The sequence below is a fragment of the Antechinus flavipes genome, chromosome 1, assembly GCF_016432865.1.
Source record: "Antechinus flavipes isolate AdamAnt ecotype Samford, QLD, Australia chromosome 1, AdamAnt_v2, whole genome shotgun sequence".
Taxonomy (NCBI): Eukaryota; Metazoa; Chordata; class Mammalia; order Dasyuromorphia; family Dasyuridae; genus Antechinus; species Antechinus flavipes.
The window spans coordinates 52,569,373-52,590,994 of NC_067398.1; the positions used below are offsets into that span (position 1 = coordinate 52,569,373).

The 21,622-nt window shown below is 43.0% G+C and overlaps 1 protein-coding gene across 1 annotated transcript in view; it reads right to left on the bottom strand.

Moving 5' to 3' along the window:
• PLXND1 (plexin D1) overlaps window positions 1-21,622 on the bottom strand; it is a 198,657-nt gene that overhangs the window by 145,807 nt on the left and 31,228 nt on the right. The window lies entirely within an intron of this gene.

Genomic DNA, 21,622 nt, shown 5'->3' on the forward strand with positions numbered 1-21,622 from the left:
CCACATTAATCAGAGAATCAATCAGAAAAAAAAGCAGTGATCCCTAGGAGTCAGCACAGGTTTCCCAGGAATAAGTCATGCTTGACTGGAGTCATTTCCTTTTTTTGACAAGGTTGCAATTTTTTAGAAAACAGTATTTTTTCCAATTACATATAAAGACAATTTTCAACATTTGTTTTTAATAAGGTTTTCGGTTCCAAATTTTTCTTCCTCTCTCCTTCTCTTCCATCTCCCTAATATGACAATATATCTGACATATAAGTTATACATATGCAATCATGTAAACATAATTCCACATTATTGACAACATTATAAGACTGATGGATCAGAAAATGCCACAGGCATATTGCATCATGAATTTAAGTTAGGCATTTAACAAAGGCTCTCACGTAGTCTCTGCACAAAATGGAGAAATGTGGCCTAGCCAAAGACCAGAAGTATGCTAAATGTGGTTAATACCAACTCACAAGAGCCAGCTTTCAATGGGAGCATTTGTACTTCAAAAATCAGCAAACCCTAAAAGTCAGGGCTTGGATTGTTGTTTTTGTTGATTGTCTAGACTTAAAAAGTTATGGAGAAAATGTTAATAATGAAAATTAAATTTAAAAGGGTATTGTATGTGTGTTGCTTTTATTCTTGAAGAATCTGTAGTCAAACATTTAGTAGTAAATCTCAGCTAAAGACTGTTTCCTACTCCCAGTCATAGACTGTCTCCTGCTAATACTATTTATAGATTGAATTCTAGTTTTGGACACAGACTGAACCCTAACCATTATCACAGACTAAGACCTATTCCTGGTCAGCTGACCTGCAACCATCCCAACAGTCACAAGGATGATCAGGCAAAAAGTAGGTGGATGATTGCTTGTCCATCCCTGATGTTGGAGTCTCATCCTATACCACAGGTCATCATTCCTTTAGTAGGAGAATATGCACCGTTATCATTAAAGCTCAGGACACTGGTGATGATTGTTATATACAAGTTCAATTTAACAATAATTATTACTCAGGAGAAAAACTGCGGAGACAAAATCTTTGAGAGGAATACTTGCCCTCAGAAGGAGAAGAAGAATACAACACTGCAGGGAAAAGAAGGCTAGAGTAGGAATATAAAAGCCTTAGTTTATATCCTCCTCTGATACTTCTTACCTACAAGACCTTGAGTAAGTCACTGTCTGAGCCTAAGTTTTCTCAACTCTAGATGAGAGAGTTTTACTAAAAGTATTTTTCAGCTCAAAATCCACTGACCTTGTCAGAAATACAAATAAAGGACTCCAGGAAGGAGCCAGATAAACAGCTTCATTGGAGATGGTGGAAAGCTCAGTCAGTTGGGCAAAGATACATGGCGAAGCTGGGCCCAAGTTGAGCATTGAAAGTCACATCAGCTGAGTTCCAGAAGAACCAGGACAGCATGGACACAAAGAAAACTGCTTAGCAAATATTCTTTGAAAGAATATACTCATTGTACGACTTTATTTCTTGTACTAAAATGTCTGTACATTGTCACTGTATTCAGATGTGAATAAATAATGAATTATCAGGTCCCTTCTGAATCACAGCAAGCTGCATAGAGGGAAATGAGTTTGGTGAGATCTTGGGGTGAGGTAAAGAAGAAGGACCCTGAAAAACCACGGGAGGGCACAGAGTTAGGTTGGTCATGCCCTGCCCTTCTTAAGTTACTCACTAGGTACTTCATATCTACTAGCTTTTGCTACTTGGCTGCACAGATCTACCAGATCTGCCCATTAATCATGGCTTCAAATGAACAGGAAGGAAACAACAGTGAGAAAATGGGACAAAGGGGAACTCCCTTTTCTGATCTTCTTTACTCACAGACTCTATTTCCCATTTGGAAGGGCTTAGGTACATACCTGGACAACCCCTTACCACCTCCACTTTCCAGAGTCAGTGGGTATCTGGTTTATGCTGGAGCCAGCTTACTTATACACTTATGGAATGCCAGAATTAAAAGAGACTTTAAAGAGCTAATCTTCTTAAATACAGAGTCCACTTTTACAAAATACATTGATAATTATTTCAATATAATTGTTTTCCTTTTCAATCCTATTTATTTTTTTGTGTTTTTAAAAATGTATTTTATGCTGAACTTAAGAAATAAAAGAAAAAATAAAATAAGAAAAAAACAGCAAAAAATTCAGCAGACAACATAGAAAAAGCATGGAAACTCAGAAATGCAAAAAAAAATGTGCACAGTATTGCATAATACCAACATATTTTATCTTTTAATATCATATATATATATATAAAATATATATATTTACAATAAGGTACTGTAAACAGCCCATTAAAAAAAGGAAAAGTTCAGACTTCTCTGATACAAAGGAAGGGCCAAAAACTTTTATGTGCATTTTCCAGCTCATGGGGGTGCTGCGCCCCTGTAGCTCCTCTGTCCTGGGTGGGGCTTGGAGTCTGGAAGATTGAGTTCTACTTCTGTTACTCCCTCCCCATGTGCCTCTGAGCAAATCACCCAAAATCCCTTGGTTTTGTTATCTGCAGAGCAAGAGGGTTGAACTGAAAGGATCGCTCAACATTCTCTTTAATCCCATGAGTGTAGCTCAGTACGTGCTACCTAGGAGCCACTTAGGATATGTCTGTTCCTTGTCCAGATTCCTTCCCTCACTAACATTCTCTGGTTTGGCAAGCATGTGTCCCCAAAGCTCCATCTCTCCTTGATCCTTCCCTTTTCCTTCCTCTCAGACTTCACCTTTCTTTGTTGTCACCTCTACCCACTTACAGCTCTTATTCCATGACCTTCTCATTGTCCCTTATTAAGTCTGAGAGAGAAAATTAGGGAGGAATATATGGGATTGGGAGTGAGAACTGGGAGGGGGGAGTCCAAAGAGGCAGTAAAATATTCTGAGGTGGCGGGATGGAAGGAGAACTATTTGGGGATGGATTTGGTGGCTCCAAGGAGTTAGTGTTATAATTTTATTTTTATTTATTTTTTAGTGTTATAATTTTAGATGATGGGGGCTGTGAGAATGAGCATACATGTGTTATGATCAAACACTCCTCTCTGGGGAAAAGTTTCAGATAGTCTGGCATTCCTATATAAGTACACACAGACTCAAATCCACATAAAGAAAATTTCCACTTGAGTTAAAGGGTGTGTTTGAGGGACTGGAGATGTGTGTGGGCCTGGGGCCAGGGACAAAATGGGACTAGAATGGCAGCAGAGAAGTCATAGACTCATGAGGTGTTAGGATTGGATCACACTTCAGAAATTGTCTAGTCTAGCTTCTTTATTTGACAAAAGAGAGAAATGAGACACAAAGAGGAAGGGATAAGGGACTTGTCCAAGGTGACACAGTGAAGGAGGGCCCACAGATTTGTGCCCAGGACCCAGTCTCCTTAGTCTTTTCCCAAAGCTCTTCCATTTTTCCATTAAACACAATAACTCTAGGGTATATGTTTTGTTTGGAGTGAGTGTGTGTGTGTGTGTGTGTGTGTGTGTGTGTTGTGAAAGGAAGCTAAGATAAAAAGTAAGAGAACGAGGGAGGGCAAGATTGTATAGGAAGAGACTGAATCATGTGGGATTGTGGATCTACAGCTGGAAGGGACTTTAGAAGCCTTTGACACTTGACAGATAAGGAAGTTGAGATACAGAGAACTTAAGGGACTTGCCAAAAGAGGGGATGGGGATTCAAATGTAGGTCTTCTGACTTGAGTTAATGTTTTTTCCTACTCTACCATGCCTTAAATGGATGTTCCCTCAGATGCAGATCACAAGGAATACCCCAATAGCAAGTAGCCAGTATTGGCTGGATGGAACCAAGCTGGTTCTCAGAGAGCACTGCTAGGGCTATTCCTGGTGTCTTTCTAGCATGGCAACATCTGCCAGACGCCACTGGCCCAGCCTTCAAGAACAATCCTTCAAGGAAGCTTCAGAGAGGATGGGTTGAGACAATCCTGCCAGTAGAGAGGGTCTGAGAGAAGTGCAGTGGAAAGTAGGGATATATAAGGGTGGTTAATGGGAGAATCAGGCGTGGTGGTCTTTCTCCCTCTATGATGTGAGGCAAGTTATACACATCATAGAGCACCGAACCTAGAATTGGATGGGATCTTGGCAATGACTTAGTCAAAACCCACTAACTTGACAAAGAAGGACACTGAGATAAAAAGAGACTGGAGGCTGAATGGTGACATAGAAAGATTGCTGGGGACCTGGGCTTGAATTCTGAGTCTCCTCCCCACTCTCTGTGTGATATCTGGGCAATTTACACAAACTTGATGAGCCTCAGTTTCTCCATCTGTAAAATGAGGAAGCTGGATGAGATGACCTCTGAATTGATTCCATGAACCCTAAGTGACAAAGCATAGAGACCAAGTCTTGTCACTCAAAACCCAGAGCTCTAAGACCTAGCCAGAGTAGGGCTTGGTTACTCAACCACTCTGGATCATGGGGCATGAGACTTGGAAAAGGTCTCTGGGATGATTCTCTTCCGGTCCCCCTAACTTGACAGAGGAGTAATCCAAGAACCAGCAAAGCGAATTGGTTTCCCCAAAGTCACACCAGGAATAAGAAGCATGGCTAGGATTTGAACTCAGGTCCCCAGATCTTAAAATCAGTTTCCATTATATCTACCATGATGATTTCCATCCCCTCTTCTGTTCCAGGATGATCATTAATGCCCTTTTTAATGCTTATATTCTAAAAACACTAAAAGCTAATTAGAAAGGTAATCCCCTGGAGCCTGGGTTCTAGTCTTAGGTCTCTGATTTTACCACCTGTGAGACTTTGAGTAAGTCCCTCTATCTGTGAAATGAGCTGAGGTGGTCACAGAAGGCTTTGCAAAGGAAAAGAGAGGTCTATGCTGCCCTAGAGAGAAAGAACAGGGATTTGGGGTGACATTCAAAAGGCAGTTTCCATACCTTTATCCCCCACTCACTCACTAAATCCTTACCTCTATCTATCACTGAGATGGACCTCTGGGCTCTCCCCGGCTTCTCCCCTGACTTGAGCCTGTCTCCAACCGTAGTTTGAGCTGAGCCGAGCCGAGAGGCCACTACAGAGTGGGTATCTCCTGGCATCAGAAGAGCCACACAAAGGCTTCCCAGGGATCTGTGCTCTGCAGTAACCATTAAGCTCCTCATGCCCAATTTCCCTTCCCTCCTCTTGAAGGCCATGGCAATTTGGCTGTCTCTAGTACATGTCATCAGGAACATGTCAGTACAGGGAGGCAGGAACAGGGAGAGACAGAGGGGGAAGGGAGAGGGGGCCGGCACACTGAATCACTCAAGGGCAGCAAGGAAACTCTGAGAGACATTCCATCCAATTAACCCATTTTTCAGAAAAGAAACTCAGACCAGGAAAGAAGAAGCCAGAGAAGGAACTAAAACTCTGCCTGATTTGATTCTTAACTAGTGCCTGTCCCTCCTCCACCCCTGTCTGACTCGTAGCACAGGTAACGGCATCTCACCAATGGTAGGTGAATTTACTGACTTTTCTGAGATAGATTCAGGGCAATTCTGCCTCCAGTCAACATGTCCACATTATTTACAGAAGACTTTCTGTGGTGTTCAGGACTAGCTAGACCCAGTGCTGCTGGGAGGGGAAGGGGGTGATGTGAAGATGAAATAGAAGAAGACATAGTCTCTGGTCCCACTGAAAAGTCAAAGAAGAGACAGGAATCTGGGTTCTAGACAGGGTCTCTGAAGCTGTTTTTGTTCTCTGTAAGATGGCGATAGTACATGGCGTCAGGAATATGTCAATGCAATACTAGAGAATGGCTCTCTTGCAGGATTTTGGTGAAGAGCAAAGGGATCAAGAGGTGAAAGCATTTAAAGAAATGAAAGGCTATTCAAAGTAAGGGATTCTTATGTTCCCCTAATCAGCAAGCATTTATTAAGTACCTTCTGCTGTTCACTCATTTCAGTCATATCCAATTCTGTGACCCCTTTGAGAGTTTTCTTGGCAGAGATACTGCAGTGGTTTACCAATTCCTTATCCAGCTCATTTTTACAGATAAGGAAACTGAGGCATGCAGGGTTAAGTAACTTTCCCAGGATCACAAAGTTAGTGTCTGAGGCTTAGATGAGAACTCAGCAAGATGAGTATTCTTGACTCCAGATCCTGCACTCTATCCACTACACCACCTAGCTATCTGACAAATGAATTTTAAAAGCATGTATTAAGTATTTACTATGTGCAAAGCACTATGCTGTTATGTGTCAAATGCTGTGTTAGGCAGTGGAGTTAGATAAAAATGAAGTAGTTCCTGGCCTCCAAGGGCTTGCATTCTATTAACAGAAAATCACATTAGAATAAAATGCAAAATAATAGAGGAAAAATTGGATCTAAAAGCAGTGAGAAGTTACTTGCCTGACTACTCACTGATTGCAGGACAAGTCATTTAATTACGCTCTGTGCCTTTCAGTCCATGAAGTGGGAATAATTAATAACTTTGTCCAAACCCTTTTCTGCCTAGGATCTTGACTTGAGGACAAAGAACACCACAGGCGTCACCATTCCTTTTTGATCTCTGCTCATGCTAATCCTCTCCAAGTGGATTCTAGTCAAACTAGCCTAGATACAAGCCCACTATATATTGCAAACTTTTCCACTTCCAAGACTGTCTAAAATGTCTTCCCATCAACCTTTTGCTGCCAATTGAATTCTCACCTGTGCTTTAAAATGTCAATTCAAAGGGAAGAGTTTATGATCAAATAAGAGGTAGGGAAAACCAGGGAAGTATAATGGATAATTTTGCACAAACAAAACTAATGCAGCCAAAATTAGAAGAAAAGTGGGAAACTGGGGGGGAAAGTTTTATAGCAAGTTCTTTGATTTTTCAAGTATATAGGGAATTGAGTCAAATTTATGAAAAGAAGAGCTATTCCCTACTTGACAAATGCTTGAAGGATACGATTAGTTTTTAGAAGAAGAGATCAAAGCTCTCATAGTCATATAAAAAGCTCTAAATCACTCTTGTTTGGAAAAAACAAAGTAAAAAAACTCTGAGGTACCATTTCCCATCTAGCAGATTGGCTAACAACAGAAAAGGAAAATAACAAAAGCAGAAGGGGATGAGGGAAAATAGGTACACTAATGCACTGTTGGAAGAATTGTGAAGTGATTCAATCATTCTGAGAACAATATGAAACTATGCTTAAAAGCCTATCAAACTGTGCATACCCTTTGACCCACCAATACCACTATTAGGTCTGCATCCTGAAAAGATCAAAAAAATAAAAAATAAAAGGAAAAGGATCTATGAACAAAAAAATATAGCAGCTCTTTTTGTGGTGGCAAAGAATTGGAAATTGAGGAGATATATGTGACTGAAAGAATACTATTATGTTATAAGAAAAGATGAAGGAGATGGTTTCAGAAAAAATGTGGGGAAACCTATATAAATTGATGCAAAGTGAAATAAACAGAAACAGGAGATCATTGTGCACAGCATCAGAAATATTTTAATCAACTGTAAAAGACTTAGTTGCTTTGATCAATACACTGACCTAAGACAATTTTAAAAGAATAAAAAGGACATATTGATGAGCTCTAAAGAAAATTGAGTGTGTGTGTGTGTGTGTGTGTTTGTATTTACTTTTTCCTTTTTGCAACATGGCTAATATGGAAATGTGTTTTGTATGATTTCACACATATAGTTGATATCATATTGCGTGCCTTATCAAGGCAAGGGTGGGGAAGAGTGGGAAGGAGAGAGAGAATTTGGAATTCAAAATTTGAAAGAAAACAAATGTTAAAATTAAAAAAATAATAAGTTGGGGGAGAAAAGAAAAGAAAAAATGAAATGGCCATCCAAATGTTGGCTTTTCTGGTAAGTTCGCCATGGTCTCCTTCATTTCCCTTTAACCCTGGAGTCATAAAGTCTTTTCCTTATATTCCTTTTCTTATATTTCTTTCATATACTTCCTCACATGTTATTTTTTAATGCCTAGTCCCCCCTCCATTTCTTTGCATTATAGCTGTTTCATCAACCCTTAACCACACTGCAAATAAATTCCATGAGGGCAAAGGTCATGTTTTATATACCTTTATGTCTATCCCAACTCCCAGCATATTGTAAAACACACATGTTTAATAAATACTTTTAAAGGAACCAAACATATCCTGTGCTTTCCACACTCGGTTTTCTTTGAAACAAAAGTAAGAAGACCTCGTTCTAGATCTGACGTTAAAAGGGTAATCTTGGACTAGACTCAGTTTCTTCATTCACCCAATGAGGGAATTGGCCCAATTTTGGCAAAGTTCTCTTCCAATTCTGACAGACTGATTCTAATTCAGAATTATCCTGTTATCACTTCACATTTTAATTCTTTCACCTGCTGCTGATAGTCTGTCATGAAAAGGGGAGGTTAATTGCTTTTGTCTATTCTGTTACTTCATTTTTTAAAAATTACCTTTCTCTCAGTCTACTGTAGGACGATCGGTTTTCCCTAAAGCTAGAGATCAGTCTGTGTCTGAGACAAAGCATCAGCCTCTGACGAGGATTAGAGGTCAATCTCTGACTGTGAGTAAGGATCGGTCTTTGAGGGAGATTATCATTATCAGTCTATGGGATTAGAGTTCTATCCATGGTCAGGTTAACAGTCAATCTGTAATTAGACCTAAGAGTCAGTCAATGGCCAGGATTAGGGCTTGGGCTGTGGCTCCTATTAGCGAGTCAATCAGTAGACAGGGAATAGAGCAAAGCCCAAAAGGCTAGCCTCAGAAGCACCAAACCCTACCCTCCAGTTAATTAGCCATCAGTTCACTTGTTCAGATCAGGTTGCTAATGGATATCCCCATCCTCTACACAGGAAGAAAGTCATGTGGGGAAAAGTGAGCTCTGTACATTTGCAGATATATGATAGGTACCACAGGTTGGTAATAATAACCGTCCTCTGTGCAATGAGGGGTTCGTTGGGGGGCTCTCCAAGGTCCTCCACCACCTCTGATATTCAGGGGCTTAAGAAGTGCTTCTTCCTTCCACCTTTCCCAACCCTCCCCTCCTCCACCCTCTGCCACAAAGTTTCTCAAAAGGTACCAGAAGGGCTAGAAAATATTTCCTCCTTGCAATTCTATTTATTCCTGCAACCCAGTTCAGGATTGCCATTTCCATGGCAACCACTTGTTTAGCTAGCAACTCCACTATACCTTAGCGGCTCTCTCAACAAATACTTGGGGGGCAGCAGGCACTTGCTGAATGCTCCCCTGCAGGACTCATCCCCAGGCTGTCTCCAAAGCTGCAAATAACTTCTCAGAAACCACCAGCTTCTTCCCAGGCTCTTGCTGGAAACCCCACAAGCCCAACAGCCATTTCAGGCCCTAAAAAGTGGTGGCTCCTGTTAGCTGCTCTGAGCAGCATGGGCACCTAGCTCCCTGCTCCAGCCATCCCCCGGCTAAAACAGGCTACGTTAACTGTGGGGAGAGAAAGACAAAAGAGACAGGCTCTGAGCTCAGCCAAGCTATCTGTCTGTAAACACTCTCCCCACCCAAGTGGCTGAGTTAAAGTCACAATTGGGAGCTACTGCTCAAAATGGACTGGGTAATTTCCCACTGATTGGGACCATTTGGAAGAAATCAAAGATCAAGCCCCAAACTGCCTAACAAGTGCTCTGACTCTGCTTTTGACAAAGGCCAGAATGGCTGTTTTTCTCCCTGAATGGGCTTTCACAACCTAGCTTTCTTTCTTGCTTGCTCTTTCTCCCCCCACCCCCAATCATTTTAAAGGGCCCTTCTGCAAACATGACTATGGCATTGTTCAGCTACTTAACTTGAACTGCTCAGTCAATCCGAGGCCTTCTGAGCCCATTCTTGGAAAATTAGCTTCCCTCGACTGTATCCCACATAGAAGGAAGGAGCCACCAGGATTTCAGGGGGAAGTGGATTTTGTATTCAGAATGACTGAGGATATATAACAACACTTTTCTTTCCCGCCGTCTCCTTCAGGCTGACACATCTTCAGTGACCCTCCAGGGGCCTGGGCTGTTTTAGACTGTGACTTACAGGTCATGTGAATGTCTGTCTCCCTCTCCCCTTTTCTTTGTGCTTTATGTCTGTCTGTCTCTGTCTCTCTTTCCTCACTTATGAAATGGGGATTATAATCTTGTCTATTTGACAGCATTTTTCTTAGGATCAGTAGAGAGAACAATATCATTCAGGAGGTCAGTAGAAAACATAGGACCTGAACCTGGGACCCTTGACTCCAAGGTCAGAGTTCTTTCTACTATGCCATAGCTACCTCTCCTTCTTCTCTCCTGCCTCCAGCCTCACTCCATGTACCATTATAAAATAGTGTTATTATTTAACCGGTCCACTTGACAGCTGGATATGTCTCCCTATCTTCCCTTCCATTCAAATCCATTAAATGCTCTTACTATGCTATTTTATTTAGGAAAGCATGGATGGGTTTATAGAAGAGCTCACTATTTGAGAGGTTTGTTATTATTGTATATTTTATATATATATTATTCTTATTATTATTAAAGGAAGGAAAGTGGTCTAGAAGAAAGATTATGACTTTGCCCTCAAAGCTTAGCTTTTGTGGTTATTCAGATTTATTTACATTGAAATATCTAAAGGATTGGGGAAGGGAGTAGTCCTTAGGAAAATTACACCTGCCGTACATCCAAGCCAATCTTTTGACATATATTGGACGGTAACACCTAAAATGGTCTGAGGAAGACACAGATTGGCAATCAGAAACTGAGAGGAATAAAGGGGATGCTCTAACCCTCAGTCAGATAAAAATTTGAAACTGAGACATTGATCCTTCTAGCAGAAGTAAATAATCTCAAAGATTGACCAAATGTCATCAGATTCTAAATGCTAGGCTGATTGTGTTGGGGCAGCCAGATGGTGCAGTGGATAGAGCACCAGCCCTGAAGTCAGGAGGGTCTGAGTTCAAATTTGACCTCAGACATTTAATACTTCCCAACTGGACCCTGGACAAGTCATTTGACCCTAATTGCCTCAGTCAAAAAAATTACAGTTCCAAAAGAAAAATCATCTAAGCAATAACAGATCTCTGGCCTTGTGAAGAAAAAAAAACAACCTAAGTTTTTTCCTAATGATATCTAATAAGGGAGCTGTCATTCTAAAAAGGCTATACATTAAGCTCTGAGGGGTAAGCTAAAAGAGATGGCAGAGCCCACTCTTCCCCTTATGTGGGAGAACTGGCATCTCAGCTGAGAACTCCCGCTGGAGCCCAGGAGACAGAGGTGTGGCGCAACAGAAGCGCGGAACTGAGGAGGGAGCAGTGAGGATGTGAAACCTGGCAGAGTTTCAGAGACATGATGCAATTCTCAGGTGCAGGGTCAGCAGAGAGCAGGCCCAGAGAGAAAATCCTACAACATCACCAGAAGGTACCGACATATGCTTACAGCGTTGGAGGTGTGATGTGACCCTTGACGTGTTTTCTGTCTGCACATGTTTCCTGCGTTGTGTTCTTCCACGCATATGCCTTCTGTGAGTGCCCACCACGTGTGAACACTCTTCCCACTGAGGGTGGGTTTTGGGGAAGACAATGAGAGATGTTTTACGGTGACTTTTCTCACTGTGATATTTAATAACAACAACAATGATAACAATAGCTACCATTTATGAGGCACTCTAAGGTTTACTAAATGCTTTACAAATATCTCCTCATTTTTTCCTCATCAGAAAGTAGGTACTGTTATCATTCCCATTTAACAGATGTCGTAGATGGCAATTAAGGAATTTTTTCAGCATCACACAGCAAGAAGTGTCTGAAGTTAGATTTGAACTCAGGTCTCCCTGTCTCCAGATCTAACACTATTTTACTATGCCTTCTACTTGCCTCATTTAATGAAATGTCTTTGTTTTGAACTAGTCCTGTTCTCTGGCTGATTATTTGAAATGAAAACATTGGTAAGAGGCTCATAAGCTCTGGTTTTGTGCAAATGTCAAAATATCCTGAACTTAGAGTAGGTTTCTGGGAACCCTCTGTGCAAGAGATGTATGTCTTCGGGTAAGTTTCTGACCAAAACAGACCAAAACCATTCTCTGCCTCATTTCTTACCTAGCTTTACTCACTGAATGTGTGCTACCTCAGTCAAACTGAAACCCATGCAAAAATAGGCCAAGGTCTCTCACTAGATCCAGGGCCATCTCCAGTCATCTTGATCTATATCTGGCCACTGTACCCAGATGGCCCTGGCGGGGGCGGGGGAAGTGAGGCAGGGGACCTTGCACAGCCTCTCTCACTTAAATCCAATTCATTTGCATGTCATGTATCATCTCTCTGATGTCATGGGCCTCTTCAAGAATGAAGGACAAGAATGAAGCACAGCAAGAAGAGAGAAACACACAGAGAGAGACAGAGACAGAGAGATAGAGACAAAGAGACAGAGACAGACAGATAGAGACAGACAAACAGGCAGAGACAGACAGACCAACAGAAAGACAAAGACAGAGAGAGACAGAGAGAAGTAGATAGATAGATAAGATAGACAGATACATACATAGATACATGGAGAGATACAGAGAGATGCAGGAGAGTCAATAATTAAACTGACTTCATTTTTCCTCAGTATCATCTACCTACATCAGCTCATTAATAGGTCTGAAGCTGTAGGATACATATGTTTTTTCAACTAAAACTAAGCTATAGTTTTGTCTGGTTTTGAGAGAAAATATTTGGAAATCAGTCTTAAATTCACCTAATTTAGTGACTGACACCACCTTAAATGAACTTATATCCTCATTCCAGATACAAGGATCGTTTGCTGACCACAGTGCTACCTACATTCAATACGGCAATTAAAAACCCTACACAGAGACTATCTTTTTAGTAGTGGGGATGACTTTGCAGAGTGCCATCCAAATTCTCTGATGTATCCCCCTCACAACCATAATGTGCACTTCTGACTTTCCAGGGAGAAAAATCTGTTCCATGGCCAGGGACCAGCTTCTAGGGATGGCTGAAGGAATACAAGTTAAACTTTATTAACAATATTGCTTTTTAACCTCTGAGCACACTTCTGGCTGTAGTATATATGAAAAATGACAAAACATAATAGTACTGTACCACGGTGGTCTGGTTCAGGATGTTCTCCAGCCTCCAACCGTGGGCTTGTCAGCTCACTAATTTGTAGTCTGCACGGTGGCAGACGCTAATCAATCTTGGGTCCTTCATATTGACTCACTGATTTAGCTCAGCACTGATGTCTCTCTTTGGATTGGCATTTATATTATGGATAATATTAATGACAGTGATACTTGGATGGTTTCATCGGTGCAGGGCTTCCCTCCAGACCCTCCTATCCTTTGCAATCCTTGCCCATGTTTTCCCATGAATCCGCCCCAGAGTACCTAACTAATGCATTGGAGGCTTCTCCCTGGTTCACCTACAAATAGCATCTCAAAGATTGGCAGAATGTAGAGCTAGCCTAGTAATCAAGATGATCTGGGTTCAAGTCTCACCTCTGCCATATTCAGTTTGTGTGCCCCTGGCAGTTAACCACTGAATATCGCAACTCAATTCTTCAAGATGATTAGGTACAGAGCAGTGGTTGAGTGGGAAAATCCCTCTGCACAAGCTTAGTAGTGCCCTATATATACATAGATATATATACACACATACATATATATGGCATCAATGTATCATTGATGTATCCATTTGTTGCTCTTTCTCACTCTTGCTACAGTGCAATGCAACCTACTTGCAAATGTCAGAATATAGAACCTCAGCGCTAAAAGAGATCTCTGGTAATAGAATGATAGAACAGGGCATCAGAGCTAGAGTAAACCTTAAAACAGAGAATGTCGGATCTAGAATAAGCCTCAGGTAACAGAATGTCATAAATAAGCCTGGAAAGAACACTAGATTCAAAGGACCTGAATTCAAATTTTGTTTCTGCCCCCTTACTACCTGGATGAATTTAGTAATTCCTTCCCCTTTCTGAGCCTCATTTGTTTATCTATAAAATAAAAAAAATTGTATTCAACACCTTCTTTTTGCTATTGTTTTTAAAGGCTTTTAAAAGAGATAGTCCTTCTGACTATCCAATGCACTATCTACTTGCCCCATCAATGCCTTCTGAAGGATCCTTTTAGTAGATTGTCCATTCCAAGGTTCCAGTGGGCATACTTCTCCCTGATCAAGCCAGCAACAGCTAGGCGAGCTCCTGACACAAAGAAGGAGGCCATTCCCCTTTCTACAGTGGCTCAGATGAGTTACTAGAATCTATACCCATAGTCCTCCTTCCTAAAGCCAGCTTCAGGAGACAGAGTGCAAGGCCAGGGCATTTTCTCAGGGTTCATCTTGTTTTCTATAGCACTGTGGTGTCAGAAAAGCAGTCTTGAGTTGACAGCTGAGACCCATTTGGGGGTCAAGAGAATTCAGATGAGGCCCTGAAGGACCCTCCACCTTGGAACTGAACAGACACAGTTGTTAAGAAATCTTCCCAGTAGAAGGGAAGTCAGTAGAGCTGCGGAGAGTGGAGGACAGTTGAGATAATCCAGAGCACATGCCCTCCCCTTTCTTTCTGCCATTGTTCTGAGAAGGGGGAGTCCAGAGCAGCTAATGGATGGGTGTTACCATCACACCAGCCAAGTGTGTGTGTTGGGGAGGGGGGAACTGGAGATGAGGAAAGAAAAAATACCCAGAGGAAAGGCTTTTTAATTCATCTGAAGTCCAGAGCCCCGTGGAGTCAGGGCTTCAGATCTCCAATAGGCCCTGAAGAAGTAGGGGCAGGATGTGAGGAGGAAGGAAGTCTCTTGGAAACAGAGAGAGGAAGAGAAGAGGTGAGGTTCTGGTGGGAAATCTGCCAAAGGTCAGGATTCGGGGCTTCCTGCTCCAGGCCATTCAAAATAACCCCCTCTGCAACTGGCAGCATCTGTCTGTGGGCAATGGCCCTAATGGAAGTGAAACCAAACCAGCCTCCGCTCTTTGCCCCAGTGGTCTTGGCCAGCACCAGCCCAGACTCCTGAGGTGATCTGGGCCAGATCAGATGTTTTATCAAGCTTGATGAAGCCCTTGTCTACTCGGGACAGCTGGAGTCCTGGGAAAAGGCAGTACTCGAGCATCAGATAACCAATTCCAAGCCCAATGATTTGTGGGATCTGCAAAGTTTGAGAGCATACTCTGAATTTGGCAGTCACCTCCTGGTGACATTTTCAGGCTATTAATTCTCTTGATGAAAAGGGCCCCCTGGTTTGTGTGTGTATGTTTTTTTTTTTAATTTCTTTTTTTAGAAAGGGGGGGAAAGTAAACCATTAGCCTTTTATTAACATGCATGTATGCTCGGGGAGATTCATGTTTGGAATATTAAAAAAATAATTCCAGAATTGTCTAGGGAGAACAGAAGGCTATGAACTTCAGCTAAAAAAAGGAAGCTGGGGAAAAAATAACAACCCCACACAAGCTTGGAAATTCCTCTTCTTTGGGAGGGGCCCCAGTGGGGAGACCTGGCTGCTCCCAGGGCAAGTGACCTGTCAGGAATGGTGAAGGGCCGAGGTGGGGGTGCCCCAGCTTCTTCTGATGGGGGTATGAGGGGGAGGGGAAGAGATAATCTGTATCAAAAATCCTCTCCAGCTTTAACATGGGATGTTCTAAGTTTTACTCCATCTTTGACATTGGATGTTCTAAGGTTTATTCTAGCTCTGACATTCTATGTTCTAAGGTTTATTCTAGCTCTGACATTCTATGTTCTGTGGTTTATTCCAGCACTGATGTTCTGTGTTCTAAGATTTTTTTCCCCAGCTCTGACATTCTGTGCCCTGAGGTTTATTCCAGCTCTGACGTTATTTGTTTTATGGTTTATTCCAGTTTTGACATTCTGTGTTTTAAGGTTTATTCCAGCTCTGATGTTCTGTGCTCTTAGGTTTTTTCCAGCTCTGACATTCTATGTCCTGAGGTTTATTCCAGCTCTGACGTTGTTTGTTCTAAGGTTTATTCCAGTTTTGACATTCTGTGTTTTAAGGTTTATTCCAGCTCTGACGTTCTGTGCTCTACGGTTTTTTCCAGCTCTGACGTTCTATGTCCTGAGGTTTATTCCAGCTCTGATATTCTATGTTCTAAGGTTTATTCCAGTTCTGTTCTATCATTCTAATTACCAGAGGTCTCTTTTAGTCCCAAGGTTCTATATTCTGACATTTGGCACTTTATGGTTCTTTCATTTCTGACATTCTAAGTTCTAAGGTTTATGCCAACTCTGACATTATGCGTTCTAAGGTTTATGGCAGCTCTGATGATCTATGTTCTACCATGCTATGACCAGAGGTCTCTCTTAATCCTGAGGTTCTATATTCTGACATTTTGGGCTTCATGTCCCTTTCAGGTCTGACATTCTCTGGCGTGGGCAGTGCGCAATTGGTACTTCCTGGCTCTAATAGGCAATTTCCTTGAACATCAGGCTGTCTCGTAAGGGATACGATTGAAGGATTCTGGGAGAGCTGCTGCTGCCCCCAAAGTGTTCCTTCAATGGGTCTGTCACATCTCTCCATTGTACAGGTTTTCCTTTGGGTTCCTTTCCTTGAAATGATATAGCAACAGCCAACATGTGAAGGTTTCCTAAGCACTTTACAAATATGATCTCATCTGATCCTCACTACAACACTAGGAGGTGAGCGTATTATTATCCCCATTTTATTGATGGGGTATCTGAGGCAAACAGAGGTGAAGTGATTTGACTAGAGTTACCCAACTAATAAGTGTCTGAGGCTGTATTTGAACTCAAATCCTCCTGACTCCAGAGCTGCCTCTCCATATGTAACACTCCCAACAGTGAGCAAACACAGCAAAAAGAGCCTTGGCTTTGAAGTGAAAGGTCTTACCTTCAGCCCTAGCAAGATAATCTCAGACAAGCCAATTAGCCTTTAGCCTGGCAGAGCTTACTTGCCTCATCTGTAAAATGGGGATAATAGACAACATCCCTCTCTGTCTCGTAGGGTTATTGTAATAAACTATTGCCCCCATAAACACTTTCTATGTCACAGAGTACATGTAGTTAATTGTAGAAGGCAGCTAGGTGGGTCAGTGGATAGAGTATTGGGCTTGGAGTCAGGAAAACTTGAGTTTGAATCCCTCCATGGATATTTACTAGCTGTGTGACCTTGGAAAGCCAGTTTGCCTCAGTTTCTTGATTTGTAAAATGGGGATAATGATAGCATCTACTTCCCAAGGCTGTTGTAAGGGTATGTAAAGCATTTTGTGAATCTTAAATCGTTCCATCGATGTTAGCTATTATTTTTATTTTAAAATACAAATATACTGAAAAATAATTCTCAGGAAAGAATTTCACATTCACACTTTGGAGTTGGTAGAATATACCAGAACATGTAATGGATAGAGCACATGGCCTGAGTTCATCTTCTTGAGTTCAAATCTGGCCTCAGACACTTACTAGCTGTGTGACCCTGGGCAAGTCAGTTTATCTTGTTTGCCTCAGTTTCCTCATCTGTAAAATGAAATGGAGAAGAAAAGGACGAGGCTTTCCAGCTTCTCTGTCAAGAATATTACCAAACTGGACATAATTGAAATGACTGAATGACAACAGCAACAAGCAGAACAACACTGGAAGAGGCTCTTTGGGAGAAAGGTTTCACTTCCAAAAGGAGGAAATATAAACAGAAAGGGGGAATGGAGATTTCAGAGCTAAACCTCATCTCCTTCGAAGTTCTGCAGATGGACCACCCTTGACGTTGGGCATCCCAACTGAGAACTCGGCAAATAGAAGTCATGTCTTGTTCAGGTCTCAGGGAGAAAGACAGGTGATGGGAAGGTAGGCATTTCACCACTGAGAAATGTGGTGGACGAGGCTCCCTCACTAGTGAAAACAGATCAAGATCCTATTAGAACAGGAGGACTGGGAGACACCGGCATTCAATTATTGTTGATTTAGCTCGTGTGTATGTGTGTGTGTGTGTGTGTGTGTGTGTGTGTGTGTGTATGTGTGTGTTTTCAAAAGATCGAATTCCTGTCCTCAAGGAGCTTACAGTCTGATGGGGGAGAGGGAAAGTACAACACCATCCCAGCTAATGCTAATACATAATATAACCTAAATGCCTTAGAAAGTTGCAAAACTAAACTACTATGTCAAGTTTACAAAGGAGGAGTGTGGAAGGGTATTATGAGATAGACTTAGAAAAGTAGGCTGATCCATGTTTGAGAGTCTGGATTTCTTACCACAGGTAACTGGGAGCCACAATAGTTTTTTGAGTAGAGGAACAATAAGAGGAAAACAGAGTTTTATGGTTTAAAGAGGGTAGATGCTCAGGGGGAAGGGGTAGGCACAGGAAACGGGTGGCAATAATGGAGACATGGATATCACCAACCAGGCATGAAAGCTTATCCCAGGAAGATGGCAGTGTGAATACAAGATGATTAGTGCTTGAGAGCTACCCAGAAGAAAGAACCAAGCAGATTTGGAGTCTGAGGGAGAAGAGGGAGAGGGAGGAGCTTCAGGGCATCCCCTCTCCAAGAATGCTCTTAGCACATCACAGAAGCATGAGGAACTACAGCTCAGAAACCATACATCCCTGGGGCCCTGTTGACCCTGCACACAGTCCTGGATCAGGCTCTACCCCAGAATCAGGGCTGCTGGGAGTATAGCCCCAGATTAGCCTGGATTAAAGTGGCAAATTCTGCCAAAGTTCATCCTTCATGTAGTAGGACAAAGGTCATCTTTCCAAGTGCTGCAGAACAGGGGATTCCAGTAGGGAGGAAAGGTCAAGACCCAAGAGAGAACTGCATGGGAAGGGGAAGAAGGCTGTTTGCATTTTTCTGTCAGCTAGCAGAAGCCCAAGTTCTTGGCTCCTGACGCCCACCCCCCACCCACAAATTCCTTTCAGGAAGATGAGCCCCATGGATAGGAGGGCCATGTTGGCAAAGTAGAGCAGTCAATGTTGACTTAGCCTTTTTTATAATTCCTTCTTCCTTCATTCACTCCAATTCCCCCACAAAAAACACCCAGTATCCTCGTACTTTCCTCCAGCTACCCAGAATCTCTACAGACCTGTCCTTCCCCATCCACCATGGAGGCTGTTCATTCATGCAGTCAGTCCATAAACATTTATGCCAGTGGCCACGTGCCTGGCACTGTGCTTAGTGGTGGGGATTCAAAGAGAGGGAAAAAAGAACTAGATCCTGCCCTCAAAGAGTTCATATCCTCGGGGAAGGGGGGGAGACGGGGGTATGTACAAGACATATACAGTGCAAATGGAAAGCAGTAGCGATGGAGGTGGGGTAGAGTCCCGGAAGAAGTCCCCTGAGTCTTGAAGGAAGTCAGGACAATTAGGAGGTAGAGGTGGGGAGACAGAGCATCCCAGGTAGGGGCTACTGCCATTCCAAAAGCAGGGAGTCAAGAGATAGAGGGGAGAATTTCTCCTACGTGAGGAACTGCCAGGATCTGGATCACAAAATGTGTCAAGGGGAATAAAATATAAAACTGGAAAGGTAGCAAGGGTCCAGGCTGTGAAGGCCTTTAAGTGCTAAACAGAAGAGTTTCTATTCGGAGGTAATAGGGACTGGAGGTGGTAAAAGGGAGCCCCTGGAGATTAGTGAGTGAGGAATGACAGGGTCAGGCCTGCACTTTAGGAATCATTCTGACAGCCCAATGGAGGATGAGGAAGGGAGGGGGAGATGTGAAACAGGGCCACCAGCAAGGCTGGTGCAATTGGCCATGATAATGGCTTAATTTTTTGAGCCACCCTTTTTGCCCTGTGTCAGATGCTGCTATAGAAACCAAGAAGGCGACACTGTCCCTGCCTGCAAGGGGTTATGGTTTAATGAGATGAGATATTGATGAATAACTGTGATAAATGATAAACTATTGTTTGAGAGAGTTTCAAATCAATGCTTTCATGCCCTTTGACCCAGGGATCCTACTAGGAGGCATAAATCCCAAAGAGGTCAACAGCAAAAGGGAAGGCTCTGGAAACACCCAAAATCTTTGCAACAACAGAAAACAACTCCTGGTATCTTTGCATTGGTAAAAAGATGTTTTTCAAGTCAAAGCACTAAAAAGAGAATTTAGATCCTTGAGCGGACAATGGGAGAAATAGGCAACAAGGGAGAGTGGAGACTGAAGTGCGGGATCTGGAAGCAAGGGAGACCTCAGGCTGAACTCCATCTGTGTGACCATGGAACCTCTCTGAAACTTAAGTTTCCACCTCTGTAAAATGGGAATAATAATTATCACATTGATCTCAAGGCTGTTGTGAGACTCAATTGAGACCATGTATTAAAGCACTTTGCAAATTTTGAAGCATTATATAAATGACTTGGCTAAGTCAAATCTCCCTAGTGAACCTTGAGTCACATCACTGGAAAGTCCAATCTGCCCTGGGGATGCCCCTTGCGGGTCAGGATGAGAGGCAGCGAGCCAGCCTCCCACTGGCACCAGAAGCACCTGTCTGGAAACTGCTGTGGAGAACTCCTCCCTGAGCCAAGCAGAGGCTGCAGGCTGGAAGCAGGGAGCCCAGAGGGGGTTTGGGGGTAGGGGGACCTACCTGCCAGCATTTCTTCTGCTCAGCCATACACTCTCCAAGGGCCCAAGGCTGAATCACTGGCTTTGGACTTCGGGACAATTGTAGGCAGAGACAGACAAGAAGGAAAGGTTGAGGGAAGGACTGGGAAGGGAGAAGTGCTGCCCACTCTCCCCAAACACCCACTTACAGACTCACATTCATACTCCGCCCCCTTTTCTCTTTCTCTGTTTGTCTCTATCTCTTCTTTTTCTTTCTCTCCCTCTTTCTCTCTCATCTGTCTCTCCCTTCCTCTCTCTCTTCCTCCTTCCCTCCTTCTCTCTCTGTTTCTGTCTCTGTCTCTGTCTGTCTCACACACACACACACACACACACACACACACACACACACGTCCAGCTCCACGCCCAGTGACATTCAGGCTGACTCGAAGAGGTCTGATAGTTTCCAAGGCCTTGAAGAAACAGTTGCCAAAGAAGGAGGATGTGTGTGCAGCCTGAGCCCATAGGCAGAGCTGCCTGGATGCTGCCTTTGTCCCCACGCTCCTGCTCTGGGCACAACCAGCTGTCCCAATGCCAAGTGACCTAGGGGTCACCCAACAGTGCTCTCCTCTTCCACACAATCGTGGGGCCTTCTGGGGGCTCCTCTGCAGGGCCCTTCCTTGCTTCCTGCCCTCGGCATCTCTGCCCATTCCGTCCTCCCCCCGCTTCTACATCTCCCCTCCTCTGTCCTTTCCCCCAACCCTGACCCTCCTGCATCTCCCTCCCTGGTTGTCTTTCCCTTCTCAGCTCCCTTGCATTTGTCTTCTCTCTGTCTTTCTATCTGTCATTGTCTTATCCCCCTCCCCCCATCTCTCTGTCTCTCTTTGTCTCTTCCTTTCCTGCTCTTTCCCTCTCCCTTCTATGCTCTTTCTCTCTGTGGTTGTCTCTCTCTCTTAAGTCTTTCTTCCTTCTCATCTCTCTGTCCCTCTCTTGTTTTTGTCTCTCCGCCTCTGTCTCTCTTTATCTCTCTCAGTCTCTCTCCCTGCCCTCTCTTTGAAATTTCTCTTTCTGTTTATCTCTCTGTGTGTGTCTCTCTTCCCCTCCCTCTCTTTTCTCTCTCTTTTCATTTCTCTTTCTGTCTCAGTCTCTCTCTTTCCCTCCCTCCTTCTCTCCCTCTTTTTTTCTCTCTCTCTTCATTTCTCTGTCTTTCTCTGTGTCTCTTTCT